The sequence below is a fragment of the Aythya ferina genome (genome assembly GCF_964211825.1).
Source record: "Aythya ferina genome assembly, chromosome: 1".
Lineage (NCBI taxonomy): Eukaryota > Metazoa > Chordata > Aves > Anseriformes > Anatidae > Aythya > Aythya ferina.
The window spans coordinates 105,711,800-105,730,760 of record NC_140296.1 but is presented as its reverse complement, the minus strand read 5'-3'; the positions used below and the strand labels follow the sequence as shown (position 1 = coordinate 105,730,760).

Here is an 18,961-nt window from a genome sequence, read left to right as displayed (position 1 = left end):
AAAAAAATAGCAGAATTATGCTGGTAAGTGAGTAATAATTCATAGCTTCTCTAGGGCCACAGCAATGTATTCTAAAACTAACATACATTTTACTTTGGCACTTTGAAGGACCACAAATTCCCGAAGATAAAGTGGAGTTATTTTCCTTATTCTACTCTGTATTTACTAAACATATTTTTCCCTGTATTAATGCAGGAACAAAACCACATGTTTAATCAGACCTAAAATATCTGCAAATGCTTTCAGGTGATAATGGTCAGCCTCCTTTTTATCTGAGGATTAAGAGATCTTCATTCATTATGAATCAAGTCTAACCCATCCTAGAAGTCCCATCAGACTTCTGCTGTTCTTTCAGTTTTTACTAAAAGGTAAATGTGACATATTTTCAGGAGTAATGAGGTTACTGTGTATTCTGGTATCACTCTTCCCACCTTCCTCTTCCTGCAGGAACTGCCAGCAGAAGTGTCACTGCAGGAGGTGCTACCTGAGGGGAACCAGGCCTCTACATAATATCTGTGGATGCTATGTAGGACAGGAAACATTTTATTTGCACAAAGCATACAAGAATACCAGCACATCTCAAACTCATTGCATTTTCCTATAAACTCAGTGAGTATGAATTTCCTTTCATCAACAAAAAGGCTTGATCAACTACTTGCTTAAACTGAAACTGAAAATATTAAGATCATCAAGCTCAGGCCAAAACTCATGACCATAAATTCACTTGTACTTGCAGGAAGTATGACGAAGTATCTGTACTGTTGCAAACCACTCAGTCTTACATCCTTGTCCCAAGTACTGTCCAGATGGTGATTATTGCAAGGTGCCTTGAAGTTCTGTTATATATATTTTTTCTATTATTCCTAAAAAGAGACATATAGAGTTTTCTTTATAAGGGAAACAAAACGTATCTTGCTTTGTTGTTGTTGTTGTTCAGTTGTTTAACAACAGCAACAGCTGCATGCAAAAGCACGCTGAAAGACAAAGCTTTTTGTTTCTGCTTCATCACTGAGTTATGCTGAACAGCAGATCTCTGGCTCTAGTATTTGTAAGCTACCTGCTGCTCCAGAGCCAGCAGAGGGAGCACAAAACATCCTTTGTTTATTTTCAGTTAATTTCTGTGATGGTGTGATTGATTTGAAAATGATAAACATGTGCCTCAGATGTTGCTAGAACCCACAGAACACTATCAAGTTATGTATTTTCCTATCTGTCTATTTAGAACTATTACTGATTGTATCTCTCCTCTCTCAAAAATTCTCACACAGCTTTCAGATACAGCTTGTTTTCTTCAGAGAATCTAAGCTACATGTGATGTGTTTGACTTCAAATTAATTGTTTAGCTGAAGGTTAGATGCCACATCTTCTGCCCACCATCCAAGTGTCCAAATAAGTAATAAAATAATCAGGAATAGGTAGACTTTTCTAGTTCAAAATAGACTACATCAGCTGATGTACTTCCAGTGCAAGTTAGCATCACAATCTTGCCAATTCATTTTTTATATCTTCTCTGTGTAATACAGCTCTGTGTGTGTGTTCTGCAGTTCTTTAAATATCTTCTTCCAGCTCCACTGCCTGAGGCCACAAGTGTGTAGCAGAGCTCTCTCTCCCAAAAAATGTCAAACATAATGAAAAATGAACTTGCAAAAGAGCTGATTTTTGTATGCCTTCCTGCTTGATTCTACTGCCTACTCTTTTTGCTTTCCCTCATTCTCACAGGTTTTATTTTCGGCTTTTGGAACTGTATCCAAAGCCTCCTCAGAATGAGTCGCTTTTAAAAAGCTTCCTCAGAAAGAATCACTTTTAAAAAGCTTCCTCATAATGAGGCCTGTCACTGAAATGAATGGAGCATTGCTGAACTCCAACAATGTGGCACAGGCTGACGCTCCCTTTTGATGCCTGCTCTCAGAATTAGCATTCTTGTCTAACAATGTTTTTTGCCCCTACTCTTTCTGCTGCTGAAGGTGGTGACCTACTATATTCAAGAAATCACGCTCACAAAAATAAATGAAAAGTATAAGGATTAAAGTGAAGGTTAACCTCACGAAACAGGAGAACTTTAGAGTTGGGTTGTCTTTCTTATCCCTTGGACCTCAGTATTGTAGTAGAAGCAGAAGAGTGAGTGATCTTGCATTCAGTGCCAAAGGTGAAGACAGCTTTCTTCACAAAGAGTGATGCCTGCGTGCTTTAAGAGTAACTTCAATGAAACTACTCTTGTGGCTGAGGGAAACAGGATTGGGTCACAGCTGCATACTTCTCCACTTTACCAAGGAGGACAGGAGAGTTCAACATCTCTTGAACACTTTGTGCTCCTTAAAAAACCTCTGAACAACCTAACAAGGAAAGAGAAAAGATGTGAGATAACTCTTTTGAACTGGTGAATGATGGAAAAGTGTAAGCTAGAAGGCCTCCCTTACAATTTGGTGAAGACAGCATCAGTAAATAGAAGAAAAATGAGGCAGCCCTACTGCCTGGAGTCCTAAGAACAGAACAATTTTCCCTGGAGATTACAATTGAATTAACAATGCTAAGCAGCTCCGGAGTTGTGTCTACACAACTCCTCATACTACAGCTAATCATCTTCAAAATTCTGGAACATTTTGCTGGACAGACTTCTTTCCAAAGGGGATATGGAGTGTAGAAGAAACAGGAGTGAACATTTCTATGATATCCTGTGTCTCCATTTCACATGCAATTTTAATATTGTGAAGGAAGGAAAGAGACACAAAGAAGACAGAAGAGAAAAGAGCAAGAACACCAAGACTCCAGCTCAGCATATACTGCTGAAACTTTCCATAAAATAGAAACTCAAATGACTTTTTTTTTTATTTTTAAATGACAACAATAACATTTTATTTCAAACTTTAGACATGATGTGTATAAGAATCCACATGACAAGCTTGCTTTTAGGTTTGCAGCCAGTTTCCTACGAGTGCTACAAAATCCTAGACATCACAGCTCAACAGAGTGTCTCTGACGTGTTATATAGGCATGGCATCCTCTACAATCAGAATATAAATATCTGATGACTACAGAGGTTCTTTTCATTTCTTATCTTCTTCTGCTTGATACTTTTGCAAAAGCAAGAAGTCTGGAAGCATTGTGTATGGTGGATATCATCATAATTCTTCCATATGACGTTTTAATCCTGTTTTGAACTGGTGACCTTGCACTACCTTGAAAACCTCCCTTACTTCACTGATTAAGCTGATGGACTGACAGTTTTCTGATTTCTATGCAAAAGATGCATAACACATTGCTTGATTACAGACACAATTGCAGAGAATTATTAGCATTATGTGGTAGAAATGATGAAAGTGCAATTTCTGATCATCTGGCTCCTAGCCTGTTGTATTTCCAGCAAGAGAATATTTTGGGGAAGAAAAATAGAAAGTAGGAAAAGTGTAACTGGTGATTCCTTTTCAGTTTCACAGAAAGCAAACGTGCAAAATTTAGCCCAGAATGATTAACATTCCTTGAGTTGTAAACCATACTGAAAACTGAAAGCTATAAAAGAAATTATTAGGCAGCCTTAATTAAAAACATCACTACCAGCTCTCCACATAATAAACACACTTGTTCCGAGTACGATAAAATGAAACAATGACGAATAAAAGAAGGATTTTACAACCTACTAGTGAGAGGGCCCTGCAGCCAGGGCTCAGCCCCCAGGAAGTGATCCCCACAAGCCCCATTTCAGCCAGTTATGGAGGATAATGACAAACCTGCTTCATTTGGGGAAGATATTTGTAGCCACCCTAATGCACAGAGAGAGGCTGAGAGCAGAGCTCCTACTATTCTTACGATAGTAATTGACAAGGAAGGAGGACAAGTGGCAGAGGGGCTGGAATCCCTGCTGGCCAGAGAAGGAACACGAGGCCAAGCAAGAAGGAGAGCTGAGCTGATGGCCCCTTTTGGGTGGGAGCCATGTCTGACTGCAGAAGGGAGCAGGACTCCAACAAGGACCACCCGACAGATACCACCTTAGACAGGTTTGCGCTAGCTAAGGCAGGTGTCAGGCTGAGCACTTCTGATGGTCTTTGAGGAAATGATGATGACAGCTGACTGCACTGCAGTAGACATAATTTCTTTGGACTTCAAGAGGCCTTTTGCTCCAGTATGCCTTTAAAGGTGGGTTTTAAAGCTGGTGTTTCTGGCAGGGTTTTAGCAGTTAAAACAGCAACAGAGTGAAAGAGGCAGGTTAAAAGCTCACTTGGATTTGGTATTAATGAACTTGGCACTGACCCTTTAAAATAATAAGCTTTTTTAAAACAGACTTGCTTGCAACTGCAAGTACTGCCTGCACTTACCCAAGCAAAGAAGGCTGACTTCAGTCAGACAGATGAGCTTGATAGCTTTAATTAATTCTTAATAAAGGAAAAATAGAGTGGATGAAAGAAGCCAGCTCAAGAACTTAGAGCAAGTAAGCCAAGAATTTCATACTTACCTTCTCATATATACAAGCATCAGAGTAAATTTATTTCCAATTATTTCCATGTGTGAAAATCAATGGTCTCTGTCATTGTAATTAAATCTGTGCTTAAAAGTGTAATTATTTTCATTAGGAGATGTTTTGTCTGTTTGCTTCAGTAAGAGTGGCAAACAAGGAAAGTCTCAGGTTGCATGTAGGTTATAAAGACACACTTGCGTTTTTCCTCTCCTCTATGAAAACCTGGAAAGATGCACATTAGGCAGCCTCTCTGGGTAAGCTGCGGCACTACCTGCTTAGCTTTGATGTTGTTGGTTTCTTTCTTTTTCTCTTTTACTCTCTTTTTCTCTTTTTCTCTCTTTTTCTCATTTTCTCTTTCTCTTTTTCTCTTTCTAAATGGGAGAAAGCTCTTTAAATAAATAAAAAAATGTTATTTTATTGTTTCCTAGCTCAGTAGTTAGTTAAGGCTAGATTATCAGCACTAAGTACAATTTGTTGACATTTTTTAATTTAATGTTGTTTAAACTTTTTTTTTTTTTTTGTACTTAATTATTATGGTGCTTTGCCTTGGGGCTATTTGATCTGAAAAACAAGACTTTAATGATAAAATACAGAAACAAAGACAGGCTACTCTTGTCAGTGTCAGAAAATAAATAGCATTAATCTGTCTTCATTACTGCCATGTGTGGTGTAATACAAGAGTCCACCAGGTGGGAAGAGGTATAATATTTATAGCCATTCTACAAGTGCTAAGAATTATGCTGGAACTTAAGCTGCAAAATTCTCTTTGATCAGAAAAGTGACAGTCATTTTGTCTTCAGGGGCTTTTTGACATTTTTATGTTAAGATTCTGAGAGAGTGCAGAATTGTGTGACCTGACCTGTCATCACCAGTTCTCAATGGAAGGTGCCTCGTGACCATTTGTGCCTTGAAAACTCTGCCTTGATAGTATACTGTAGCTGGATGCTCATTCCAGCTGGAATTGAATATCGTTCCTGCTTTATTATTTAAAAGTATGAAGTTTTCATTAGCACGTAGTTACATTTTAGAGTGCTTTAGAGTATGTCATATCCTCAAAGGCTTTCAGCAAATGGATGGATGTTGTGTTTTGTTTTTTTTTTTCCCTGAAAGTGAGTTATCCAAGAAATCTGTGCTAAATGTTTTTGAGAGTAAAGGTTGAGCACACACAGCTAGATTACGTGGCAGGATAAATCAGAAATGTGCAACTCACTTCAGTGATTTACATTATCTGAAGATCTGGACTATTAATTATTGGACGCATACCTTTTTAAAAGCAATTTTTTAGTCACTTTGACATCTAACCATCTGGCTTCAGTTTCCCTTGGTATGTACTTTCAGGCATGAATACTAGGAAGCTTTGTTTAAATATGCAGATTACCTAGGCAGCATGTAGGAGATGGTGAAAGATGCAGCTTTGATTGCATGTTTATTTCTTTGCAAAGTTGTCCTGGTTAGACTTCACATATCACTCAGTAATGGAATTGGAGAGATAAGTACCCATTTTTCACAGGTTTCTATGACTTTTTATCTGAGCCTGTACTGGGGTCACCCCTCATTCCCTGAGCATGCTCACAGACAGTGGCTCTGGCTCTGCTGGAGCTATCCTTCCCAGTCTGAAGGGTTAGCCATTTGGCTGCCACTGCTCCACCTGACAAGGAGGCTGAATCAGCATCCTCACCTTGCAGAGGTGGTCATCCAGAGCTTTACCGCCAAGGCAAATAGGCAGAAGCTCTAGACTGGGCTGTGAACCCACAGAGATTTAGGCAACATCTAACGTGTTGCTGGCCTGAAAGAGCAGAGTTTCCCTGACCTAGATTTATAATATGCTCTTTTATATGGCTTCTACATGTGGACCATCATTTTCTTTACCATCAGAGAACAGTCTCACCTATAAAGTAAGATCAAGTATTTGAACATGAAGTTCCGTTCCCCTGAGGGGTCTGATTTTACCCAACACTATATATTGTGAGGTAGCAGAGTTATTGGCTGCAATCCTGTGGCTGCAGAGGCACAGTGGAAGTCTCTGTAAAAGCACTTTTAATTGTCATCCTGTTTCGTCATTATTCAGTGCTCAAGTGTAGCTTTAGAAGTTGGTGTAGGATACAGAAGAACCAAGAAAATCTTTGGAGCAGTCCACTTCTTTTTCCTTTAGTCCTTCTTCTGAGCTTTCCCCGTTCGCTGTATGTGGAGACAACCTATGGTCCTAGATAGCAGTATGAGCACCTTTACTTTCCCAAGCCACTGCCTCTGCCTCCTCTCACCCCTAAAGCAAGAGTGTGCTCCTGTCATCTGATGTCCTTGGTAGAAGAAAATTTCTTAGTTTCTCTCTTCTACCCCAGCTGCAAGACTATCACACATTTGCTGATAAAGCCTGAAGGTAACTCAAGGAGGGGAGGGCTGTTTTGTATACACTCCTAGTAAAAAAAAAAAAAATAAAATAAAATAAAAATAAAAAATAAAAAAATCACCTGATAAGTTTTTTTAATGAACTCTAGTGAGATTTGTGGCATCTCAGTTAGATCTAACGATTTCATTAAAGGTAATGGTATGAAAATGGTTAATTTTAAGCTCTTTAAGACTTCTCTTGGAAAACACATTTCCTATTGTCACTGTGATTTTTCACTTTTTCACTCAGTTAAAGCACCTTCTGATTTAAGCATCTTAGTCTCAGATATGTGCTATTAATTTAGCAAAAGAGATGTATGTTTGTATGAAGAACAATAGCTTAGACCCTGTAAAGACCCTCTTTACCCCAAAACTTCTGGTAGAGTTGAGAATTCTCCAGTCTACGTGTAGCTGAATTTCACAGCTCAGTATGTACATCTAACAAAACCCATCATCAGCCAATTGGAAGTCTGGTTTTCGAGGACCATTGAACACTGAGCATTCCCAGTGAGTTGCAATTACAAAAACAATTGTGCTAAATAACTTTGGACTGATGGTTTGTGAACATCAGTCCTCCCAACTTCCCCTCTCTTATTTCAGCTAGAGTCTGACAGTGTACAGGGTTACAGCAGGAATTTTTCAGGGAGCTCCATGAGATTCAGAAATTCTGACATTTCTTCATCTGCCTGTAAATTATGCCTGTGTTTTATGACTCCATAAGGTGAATGGCTATATATTTGCAGTTGTATTTGGTGTTAGGAAGAAAAAGGGCAGGGATATTTCTACTGAAGACGAAATATCTAGAACTTCCTAATATAATTCCAGTTCCAATTTCAATCTTAGCAAAGTAAATCAGAAGAAAGCTATACATCTTTTTCTTCTCATTCCACAATGCCAAACATATTGTCAAACATATGAGGAAGTTTATTTAAATAATAGACTATATTAGAAAATCCACTTCTGTTTCTTAAGCTTTTAAAATGATCGTTTTTATGTTTTTATTTAGCACGTTGGAATGAGTTAATATGTATTATGGTGAGACTGAAGGTTTCAAAGCTCCTTAGGACTCCTATGAAGTACAAAAACAAAGTAAGTTTTTTGACCTCAGATTTGTAAATTGATATTTGATTCCAATGTGCATGGGCTGTGTCATGCTGATCAGCAAAGTCAAATGAAGTACTGGAGGTAATGGCTTAGCATTATCAGGAGTCAACAGTCTGCCTCTATGTGTTTTACAACTTCTTGCTTTTGCCTCTGCTAGCTCTCCAGGCTGACTGCCTGTAGTGGGTTCACATGGCAAGGTTTTGGTAGCAGGGGGCCATAGGGGTGGCTTCTGTGAGAAGGATCTAGAAGCTGCCCCATGTTTGGTAAGGGCCCCACTGCTGACCAGAGGCAAGCCAATAAGCGATGTTGTTTTGCGCCTCTGTGAGAGCATATTTAAGACAGGGAAAAAAAATGCTGCGCCACACAGCAGCTGGGAGAGTGAGAGGAGTGAGGAACAGCCTTGCAGGCGCCAAGGTCAGTGAAGAAGGAGGGGGAGAGGTGCTCCAGGCACCGGAGCAGAAGTCCCCTGCGGCCTGTGGTGAGGACCATGGTGAAGCAGGATGTCCCCCTGCAGCCCAAGGAGTACCACGGTGGAGCAGGGTTCCACGCTGCAGCCTGTGGAGGAGACCACGGTGGAGCAGGTGGCCCTGCACCGATGGAGGTTGCTGCCTGTGGAAGACCCCTCAGATTCCGGGCTAGACCTGTAGCCCGTGGAGAGGAGCCCACGCAGGAGCAGGTGACCTGGCAGGAGCTGCTGCCCGTGAGGGAGCCAGGTTGGAGTAGTTTTCTCCTGAAGGATGGACCCCATGGTACGGACTCATATCTAGAGCAGCTCTGGAAGAGCTGCTGCTTGTGGGAAGCCCACGCCGGATCAGTTCATCAAGGACTGTATCGCGTGGGTGGGGCCCCACAGCACAGAGGACGAGAGTGACTGAGAAGAAGTGCTGTAGACTGACCATAACTCCCATTCCCCCGTTCCCCTGTGCCACTTGGGGAGAGGAGGTGGAAGAGGGTGGATGGGGGGGAAGGTGCTTTTGGTTTCTTTCCTTTGTTTCTCACTTCTCTAGCTTGTTAGTAATAAGCAATATATCTTACTATCTCCCTATGCCAAGTCTATTTTGCCCGTTACAATAATTACTTCGTGATCTTCTCGTCCTTATCTCAACTTTTGAGCCCTTTTCACATATTTTCTCCCCATTTCTCTTTGAGGAGGGGGAGTAAGAGAGCGGCTGTGGTGGAGCTCAGCTGCCCACTCAAGCGGAACCACGACACTGCCACACACTGATCATGACATACATTTTTCATATATGATGATACTTTTCAAATGCATGCAAAAAATGTTTATTGGTCTCACTTAAATTCATGAATGAGCCTATGCATGATACAGCATGTCTGTCCTTTCTTGGCTGTATGTAAGTGAGAATGAAAACCTGTGCAGTTGAGCTAGACACTTGGTCATCTTGACACTCTTCTTACTGCAAGCTAATCTACCAAACTACCAGACTACCAAAGCAAAAATGCAATGCAAACGTTGTACAACTTCTGTAGAGAGACAAATCATCTGTTGTTAGATCTGCAGTGATCACAGATTATACTTAAAATGTTTTATCTGCAATATGAATATTAAATGTAATAATTAAAAGCAGCTATGAACCAGTACTTCTCCGATCCTATTAAAACAAGGGTGGAAATGCAGAATATGGTGTATAAACCACACCTCCAAAAGGCAATACCTAAATGGTGATGCATTGTGACAAGATAGTTAACGAAGTGGAAGGATGAACATCTGTCTCCTGCATATGAGTTGGCAGGTACAGTGAAGATTTGAAGTACATGAAGTCTTACAGAGAAACGTGCAGCATACAGTCTCTCCCCATGCTTACTTCTAAATCTGGACTTCTTCCATTGTTATTCTAAAAGGATGAACTGGCAGAATTAGAAGCTTGACTGACTGAGAAGTAAAAGGTAGTTTCTTACATGCCTGTCTGGCAGAATAAGATATTTATATTCTGATCACAGAATAGAAATGAGTATAATTTAAAGTTAAGATGTCTAGAAGTAAGGATTGGAAGGCCCATTGGGAAAAGAGTGAAGGAATGTGAAAACGGAAGCTGTCATTCTAATAAGAAACAGTTAATATTACATTTGGATGTATTGTACGTTCAGTTATTAGAAGACCTAAAATCAGTATGTGATAATATGAGGTGTTATATGTTATTAGTTTTATTATTCCACTTCTGATATTACAGAAGTAAATGTTTATTAAAAAATAATAATTATATAGCAAGAGGTTCTAAGAAATTGCTTTCAAATTTGCCTGGAGTGAAAGCCAGAGACTTCACTAGAAAATCAAAAAGAACATCTTTCTGAATTTTTAACATTAATGTTGATGTTAATTCTGCTTTCATATTGTGGATATGGTAGAAGCAGGCACTAGGGGAGTCAAGGGCTACATTTAAAATAATGTGTAAGACTCATGAGCCTTCTGAGAGAAGAGATGGTAAACTTAATAAAACGTTAAGTTACGTTGGGCTGAATTTTTGTACTCATGGTTGAAAGTTATTGCATCTGTAGAAAAACTCACATGAGAAATATTTTTAATTAGGGACGTTCTAAATTCAGAACATGTAACTTTGGTAGCGTCCATGAGGTAGTAAGGGTTTTGACAATAGCTAATAACTTTGTGTTGCTTCAAAGGCACAATAACACTTCTGCTGTCCCTTTCTCTAAATTTCTTGGAGGAAACATGAGGCAGGTGAGGAGAATTTCTTAGCAGTGCGAACACAAAAAAATTCTTTCTGGCAACAGTGTATTCAGCACTTTTGCTTTAGCTCTTCCTTACTTCCTCACTTGAGGCTACAACCTGAACATGATGCTGGGGAAAAACTTACAAATTATGTTCGCTATAAATATGTTTTAAAAGTTTATTGCTCTTAAAGGAAAGGGATGAGAGAAGCTGAGTGATTGGGATAAATGACCTAAGACTTTTCCAAATATAAGTAGGTTAGGCTAGGTAATGTGACAACCATTCAAAGCCTCACTTTTCTCTCCCCACACATAGAATTTTCATTGCATTTGGCCAAATACAGCCACACATGACTGAGCACAGGATTTCCGTTGCAATGTTACAAGTCAAGTCAGGGAGGATGCAAATTCCTCTTTGGTGAAACCACTGGAATATTTCCAGAGTAGGATTATCCCAGCAGTCTGATTCTGAGCAATAATAGATGTCAGTGAAGAACAATGGCAGTTTAAGCAGTACAAACCTATTTGTTTTCAAGTGGGTGATGGACAGGTTTTTGTTGTTGGTTTTTTTTTGACAGTAGAAGAGCACAGGAATATGGACCACATAGCTGCTGGTTGCTGTGGTAACCATCAAATCACATTCTCCAAAACCTTTCTATTTAATTATATACATCACTGACAATCAAGTGGAGTAAATTTCATTTTTTCTTTAAAACTCAAGAGTGCAAAGGGAAAAGAGGCAAGTTCATTGTAATTTTAACATTTCTCTTTGTCACTGATGTGCTTGGGAAGAGTATTTTGTCCTTCTTTACAGATGTTTTTGCTGATTTTCCATCTGGTTTTATTGATATAGTGAATTATTGTATTGGGCTGTAGTGCCACACAGTTAAGGGTTAGATGTTTATCATTGTTTCTGCTGTATGTTGTTTCCTTTATAACCTAATTCTCCAGACTTCTTGATATACACGATTTCTCCCCAACCTGTGTGCTATTGGGGTTGCATTTCACCTTTGGAAACACCTGCATCATGCTGAAAATCTTGTCTGCTTGAAGACTGACTGAAAAACATGAATTATATACAGAGACCATTGTATATTTCCATTGAAAAAAAAAGACAAGATACCAAAATCAAAACTCAGTTTGTACGTTGAATCAAATATACTTTATGAAATGCTCTCATAAACCAAGGTTATTTAGGTGTATAATGATGTGATTGCGCATCAGTAGTTCTCACATCAATCTGTATCATTCGGATCATTCAGATAAATTTTTTTCCTAAGATTTATTTATAAATTAATATGTATTATTTATAATATATAAAATATAATAATTTACAATACATTATAATAAGTAACAGTACAATATATTTATGTAAATATTTATAATTTATTTATACATTTGAAATAATTATAGTTGACTTTGTTATCCAGGAAAAAAATAAAATATATAATTATCATAATATAGATTATAAATAAAAGATGCAGAGTAGTGAGAAGTAATCTCTATACAGGTATTATACATTCATGTTCAAGTGATGTAATTCTTTCTTCATTATTCTAATACTACATTGCCACACCTTACCAAAACGAGTTTTTTCATATATTTAAATCTCTTCATAATAATAATAAAAAAAAATCCAGGTCACACACAGGTTTCTTATATGCAGTTAAACTGCATATGTTGTTGGAATTATTCCAGGCAAGAGGTCACATGCTACTAATTATGTTTAGTAGCTAAAAGAGTATTATTATTGCAATCAAAATTGCAGATTGCAACTCATTATTACTGTTCTGGAAATTAAGTAATAGAATTGAGAGATGTATTAAGACAGATTAAAGGCAATCTCGCTGAAATTGATATACAGAAGACACCTTTGGTCAGGTAATAAATAAACACTGTTTGAGTTTAACAGTTACCTGACATGGAATAATATTTTTTAAGTCTGATTCATAGTATTAAGTATTAGTATTAAGTCTGATTCATAGTATTCCTTGTATTGGACGAAGAAACTTGATATCAATATAATTGAAAATATATTTCAGATCAGGAGTTTTAAAACTAGTAAGGAGGTGATATAACAAGAAAATTTAATCAAAAGTAGTGTCAATGAGTTAATTATGGCCAGAAATTAGGCTAATGCTTTGACTGACTGTAAAAAATTATATTGAGAAATAGTTAGTGCTTTGAAGTGCATGCATATGCTATTTGATAACCATTTCTTTTTAGGAGTACTGAAATATTAAAATCATTATTTTGAGTGTTAGGCCCTAAACTTTTTCATGTTAAAATAAAAACCTACGAAAATACAAAGAAAGAAAGAAACAAAACACAGAAAAACCCTACCATCTGCCTGAGAAAAGAGCCTAGTTGGCCTAAAGAGAAATAAAATCCTAGTATGTTGCCTAAAAGGGTGTATCCAAAACTGTGGTTGGAGTTTATGAATTTATGACAGACAGTTCTAAGCAGTTGTCAGTCCAGCATCATGCTTGGAGTTGATGCCAATGATAGCAATTTTTACACCCATTATGAAATTGAGACGATCTTCAATTTTCATCTTCTTTATCGTCCCAATTCCAGTCAAGGGGATCACTTGGCTAGGTACTTAGATGTTTTCTCTGTATAAACTTTAATTATAATATATTAATAGTATACATAACATATATTAATATTATATTATTGTTTATAACATATATTAATATGTTATTATTGTTTATTACATTCAGTTCTGAGGCCCCCAGCACAAGAAGGACATGGAAGTATTAAAACAAGTCCAGAGGAGAGTCACAAGGAAGCTTGAGAGGTGCTGGAGCACCTCTCCTATGAAGACATGCTGAGGGAGTTGGGGTTGTTCAGCCTGAAGAAGAGAAGGCTCCGGGAAGACCTCATTGCAGCCTTCCAATACCTAAAGGCGGCCTGCAGGAAAGCTGAGGAGAGGCTCTTTGTCAGGGACGAAGAGAATGGCTTTAAACTAAAAGAAGGTACATGTAGGTTTAGATTAGATATTAGGAAGAAATTCTTCACTCAAAGGGAGGCGAGGCACTGGAACAAGTTGCCCAGAGAAGTTGTTGATGCCCCATCCCTGGAAGTGCTCGAGGCCGGGTTGGATGGGGCTTTGAGCAACCTGGTCTGGTGGGAGGTGTCCCTGCCCATGTCAGGGGGGTTGGAACTGGATGATCTTTAAGGACCCTTCCAACCCAAACCATTCGATGATTCTGTGATCTCAAATGGCTCAGCTACTTGGAGATGTATTCTCTTACCTCTCTGAAGCCCCAAAGAAATGCACTGGAGTATGGTGTACCATTGCAAGTGCTACCAATTTGTTGGGTCTAGCTTACAGAATAAGTTGCTCTCATGTATTTGCTAAATTCAAAATCTTGTTACAGGGAAAATAAGCACATCTTATTCACAAACAAGGAGTTGTTATTCTAATATGTCTTAAAAGATTAGTCAAAGTATAATTATTAGTCCAGTTAAAATAATATTAACATTTATGATTCAAATCATGTGCAAATTAGGTTAGTATACACAAACAGTGTACTATCTCCTTGTTACTGTAATCCTGTGTTTCTGGGTCCTAAAACTGGTGGCTTTGGTTCAGGGAGAGGGAAGGATTACAGCCAAATATCAGCATCATGTGATTCTGTGATCATAGGTAGGACTGTGGTGTTCATGATTCCTTCTTCCTCTTTTTTCAGTCTGCCCGAAGTAATTTTAAACGTCTTTATAATATGCTCTATGCCTTTTGTTGTTGTTGTTGTTGTTTGTTTGTTTTGTGGTTTTGTTTTGGTTTGGTTTGGTTTTGGCTCACATTTCCACAATACATATGAATTTACTGGGCATTTACTTATTTTATTTATGTTAGGTACTTGTTCACTGTTCTTGTTGTTGTTGTTATACTTAAAATTATCTTTACCCTGCTCCTAAATTACATTTCTTTTAATGACTATTAACAGACCACTGTTAAGTCGTTTATAGCCCCAGGGCCTCTGGTATCATCCTGTGTCCACAGCTGAAACATCACCCTGTTCCAGTTCTCCTTTGTTTGCATTTTTTTCTAGGGCCATTAATAGCTCATTCTGTGTTGAATAGCTGCTTGCTATTACCCCGTACATTCATTTACAGGCTAAAATTGGGCAGGTAATAGTTATTTGGTAATTGGATAACTGTTGTCAGTTAAACTAGCCTGAATATAACTCCAGCTAGGCCAAAACAAGTCAAGACAGAGCCTGATAGGTTGATAGGTTCTGATTCCTGGGCCATTACAAGCAACACTGATATACTGGGCAACAAATGTATAATCCCAAAGTCTTTGCTTTGTATCAAGGCAAGAATGAAGAAGGTACACAGAATTTTGTTAGCACTGAAACATCTACAGTACAGGACACGGAACCAAATAGTCCATGTATTTATAGTTTTTCAATGGTGGAAAAGAGTTATAGAGAGATAGAATAACAAAACATATTGCCATAACCACACTTAAAAGAAACGTCTTAAATACTCTAGTCTTTCAGGTTGGCTCTAAGGCTGTTGGGTTAGTTTCAGTGAGCTATTCCCAGGCTGTCATCCTTGAGAGAGCTCTTGGAGATGAATGATTTCTACTTGAACTGTTCATGTTGGTTAGAGAAGCTGTTTGGAGCAGTTTCTTCTTTGGCCCATAATCAAAGATCTGCTATTTTCTCTCTTACTTGTTTACTACTCACCGTTTTCCTCTGTGAGAACACCAAGACATAATACGGTGCCAAGAGGATCATGCAATCTCTTTTCCCCATCCTCCTGAAATTTACTTGATTAACATTTTTATTGCATATCTTAATTAGTGCATTCCTAGCTTTAGGCATCAGGCTACTTTCTCCTGCTTACAGCCTTGCTAGAATTCATTGATTTTATTTTACAGATTCTACAGCATGGGAAATGTTAATGGTACAAAATCCTTTCAGTATTTAAGTATTTGGTTTGTTACAACTTTATATAATATATATATATAATAATATAATTAATAATTTTTACATGTAAAAATTATTTGAGAATTATCATTTGAGAAGGAATTTCATTTACACTACATTAGATTTCAGGAAGCTCATTTATATTGGAAAAAAAAAAAAAAAGTTGTATGTCTTTAAATACGGGCAAATATAAAGGAATACAGTTGGTAGCATTGTTCCTTTACTAGCTCAGTTATTGGAAATGTAGGTATTTCTTTGCCTAGGACCAGAAAGCTGTGTCAAAATACTTCCAGATCTGCAGAAAACACAAATGGAAATGATGTAGTCTCTTCTTTTTAACTGACAGTTGAGTGGTTATAGAACTCATTGTAAAATGGTATTTCAGGTACCTGGGAACATTTCCCAAACCTGATGGAGTTTGCCAATCACCATATTACAGCATATTCTGATTCACGGCTCTTGTGGTCTGTCTTGCTAAATCCTTTGTGCTTTTTATAAAATGCTTAAATATTTTTGATGGAGCAGAGACTTGAATTCTACCCTGAAAACTGTGTTATCATTATATTAGCTGTCATTCTTGCATGGTCTGTTTCTTCTTCCCCCAGATATTTCACGATTCAGAGCACAGAGGAACAGTTTCAACAGGATGCTTCAGTATTTTGAATAGGTTGGATTGAGTTGGTCCCTGGTGCATGGCAACTTCTGGACACTCTGTCCTCAGAGAGATTCCTTGTGGTGGGGAGAGACCCTTCATGCCTAATGTGTGATTGCGAATTCCATCAAGTAGCAGGTTAATTACAAGCTGTCCAGTGCAATGAAATTCTTGTGGATTGAGCCTAATGCTAACAGGAGTTTAAGGTAATGAAATTAACAGCTTTATTTTCTACATTTCCTTTCTTGTTCTAGACATAAGCTATGAAGCATCCTATGCTTGTTACGGAGGCATGCAGCAAAATTAAGTGCTGTGAACTATAGGTTTAAGTGAGAGGAACACCTTCTGTCTCTTCTTTCTTTATGCACTGCAAATCAGACAATGATAACTACAATTTATCTCCAAATCACATTAAAAGTAAATTCTCATATCATTATGCCTTTAAAAGAAGTCTGCACTTGGCACATATCGGGGCCTCTACATATCTCTTATTTCTATGAACAATTTCTTCTTTGCTAAACTTTCTTGCTTGTTTTATATGAAAATGATCCCATAGGATGGAATGAGGCCAAGTGTTGCATTGGCCAAAATACGGGGTGATGAATATAATTGGGTTTTTATTTATTATGTGACTTGGCATTATGATACCTGAATTATCTGCACAGGCCTACACTAGACATCTAAGAAAATGAGCCTGCTAGCTGGATTCTGTGCCTGGAATTAATCAATCATCCATATGTTGCTCCTCTCCTCATCACTTTAAGTAGTCAGGTATGCACAGATGCTTTTGGCTGTCTGGAGGGTGACATGGAGTGGGAAGAGAGCCTTATCCTGCCTGTCCTTGTCTCTTTTCAAGGAAGCTTTTAACACCATTCTACCTTTCCAGATCCTAATTCTCATGTTTTTGTTGTTGTTGTTGTTGTTGTTGTTGTTTTGTTGTTGTTGTTTTGTTTTGTTTTTTGAAGGCAAGGAATGGACTTACAATTCACTGTGGTTTTCATTTTATTTGAATTTGTACATCTATTTTAGCTAAGTGTTAGGAATCTTATTTTCCTAGTTTGTGATATGCTAGCGGCAAGCCCAGTTACCATCTGGATGAGTTGATTTGTGTTGTTTTCCTCACATACCAGAATTGGAATTTTTGTTCCACAAATAACGCCATTCTCATTTTTTTGAACTTGTCCCTGCTAATCTGTCTAGATATCTACTATATATGGCATGGGAAGTACCTTTGCATGGAAAACTAGAGGGGAAAATATACTGATTACACTAGAGGGGAAAATGTACTGAAAATACACTGATCTTTTATACTGATATTTTATTTACTGATATTATTTTATACTGATAATCAGTATAAAAGAAATGTTTCCACAAGTTATAATTTGTCAGCCAATTCCACAGATCATGGTAATTCCAGGAGATGAAATACGTTGTTTCTTGTCACAGAAGGCTAGGAATCAAACACATCACATTTAATAATAATTTTTGATCACAAATAGTGCAAAATTCCTTTGTGTGTATATTTTATCTCGTGAAGTCAGAAACATACAATCAATAAATTCTGCAAAAGTATTGTGTTGGGATTAAAAACATGAGAGATGTGTTCTATATAAAAACTGTGATTATTTAATTATTCAATTAAATTTCTTTTATTTGTATGTAGTTTGTGTAACTTTCAAAGAACGTTTGGCTATTCAGAGTAAATCTGGATGTTCAGACTGCTTAAATATTCAGTATGCACAGTGTATCTACTACTCTTCCTGACAAACAACACTTATCAACCTGCTTTGTAAATAATAACATTGTACACATTATAACCAATGTGATTATACTGGTAAAAACAATGATGCTGCTATGGTCCTATGAAAATGATTCATACTAAGAACATAATTCCTGTATCCTCAGAGGAACAGTATTTCTGATAAAATCAAGTATCTACCCTGTAATAGGTATAGAATATTTCTGTCTGCAGAACAATTAGAATTCTTACAATTAGAATTCTGATGTGAGTATTCAGATATATACAATAGTTTCTATTTCAAGAAATATAATTGTTCAATACAGCGTGTAGTTGTTCTGAATTGGAAAATGAGAAAACAGTTTGAATGAGTATCCTCACTCATGGTTTCCCAACATATTATTCCCAGAAAATGAAGTATAAATGAATATGAAATGAGTGCAACCAAAATAAATCAGTTTAAAACGTCTTTCTCTACCCCAATGATTTTATTCCTTTTAGACATGCCTTCTCAGCTCCATGCAAAATACATGGTATTACGTGGAAATATGCACCTCTCCTTTTCTTTTGTTTTGCTAACAGTTTGTTCACTGATTTAACATAATTTACAGAATTGTGCAATGAGTAACCACTGACTTTACAGCATTGTCCTAATAAATAACAAAAATAACTAACAAACAATGAAAGAAAATTAAACTAAAAATGATGTTGTGAAGGCTGTGGAAGAGCCATTGACTATGGCATCATATATATTTTGGCCTCACATTCAACAATTTTGGAAGTGGAAGAAAAAAAATATGGAATTTGACAAAATAATAATGAGAACACACATATGTATGCCCATACATCTACAAATATATATATATTTATGGCTTTTTTTGCATGTGGCTCATGAAGCTCTATTAAATGACAGTTGGCTTTATGATATTCAGTGGTTTAAATATGACAGCCACTGACACACTGATAAACTTTTTTTATGGATTCCTCTGGTTTCATTATCATTA

General features: G+C 37.4%; 2 long non-coding RNA genes across 2 annotated transcripts in view; one reads left to right on the top strand and one right to left on the bottom strand.

The window, feature by feature from the left end:
* Positions 1-18,961, bottom strand: part of LOC311446193 — a 133,040-nt gene that overhangs the window by 79,148 nt on the left and 34,931 nt on the right. The window lies entirely within an intron of this gene.
* Positions 7,842-17,796, top strand: LOC311446198. The gene is made up of 3 exons (XR_014698801.1): positions 7,842-7,924; positions 13,348-13,602; positions 16,173-17,796. It is a non-coding gene; the product is annotated as an uncharacterized lncRNA (long non-coding RNA).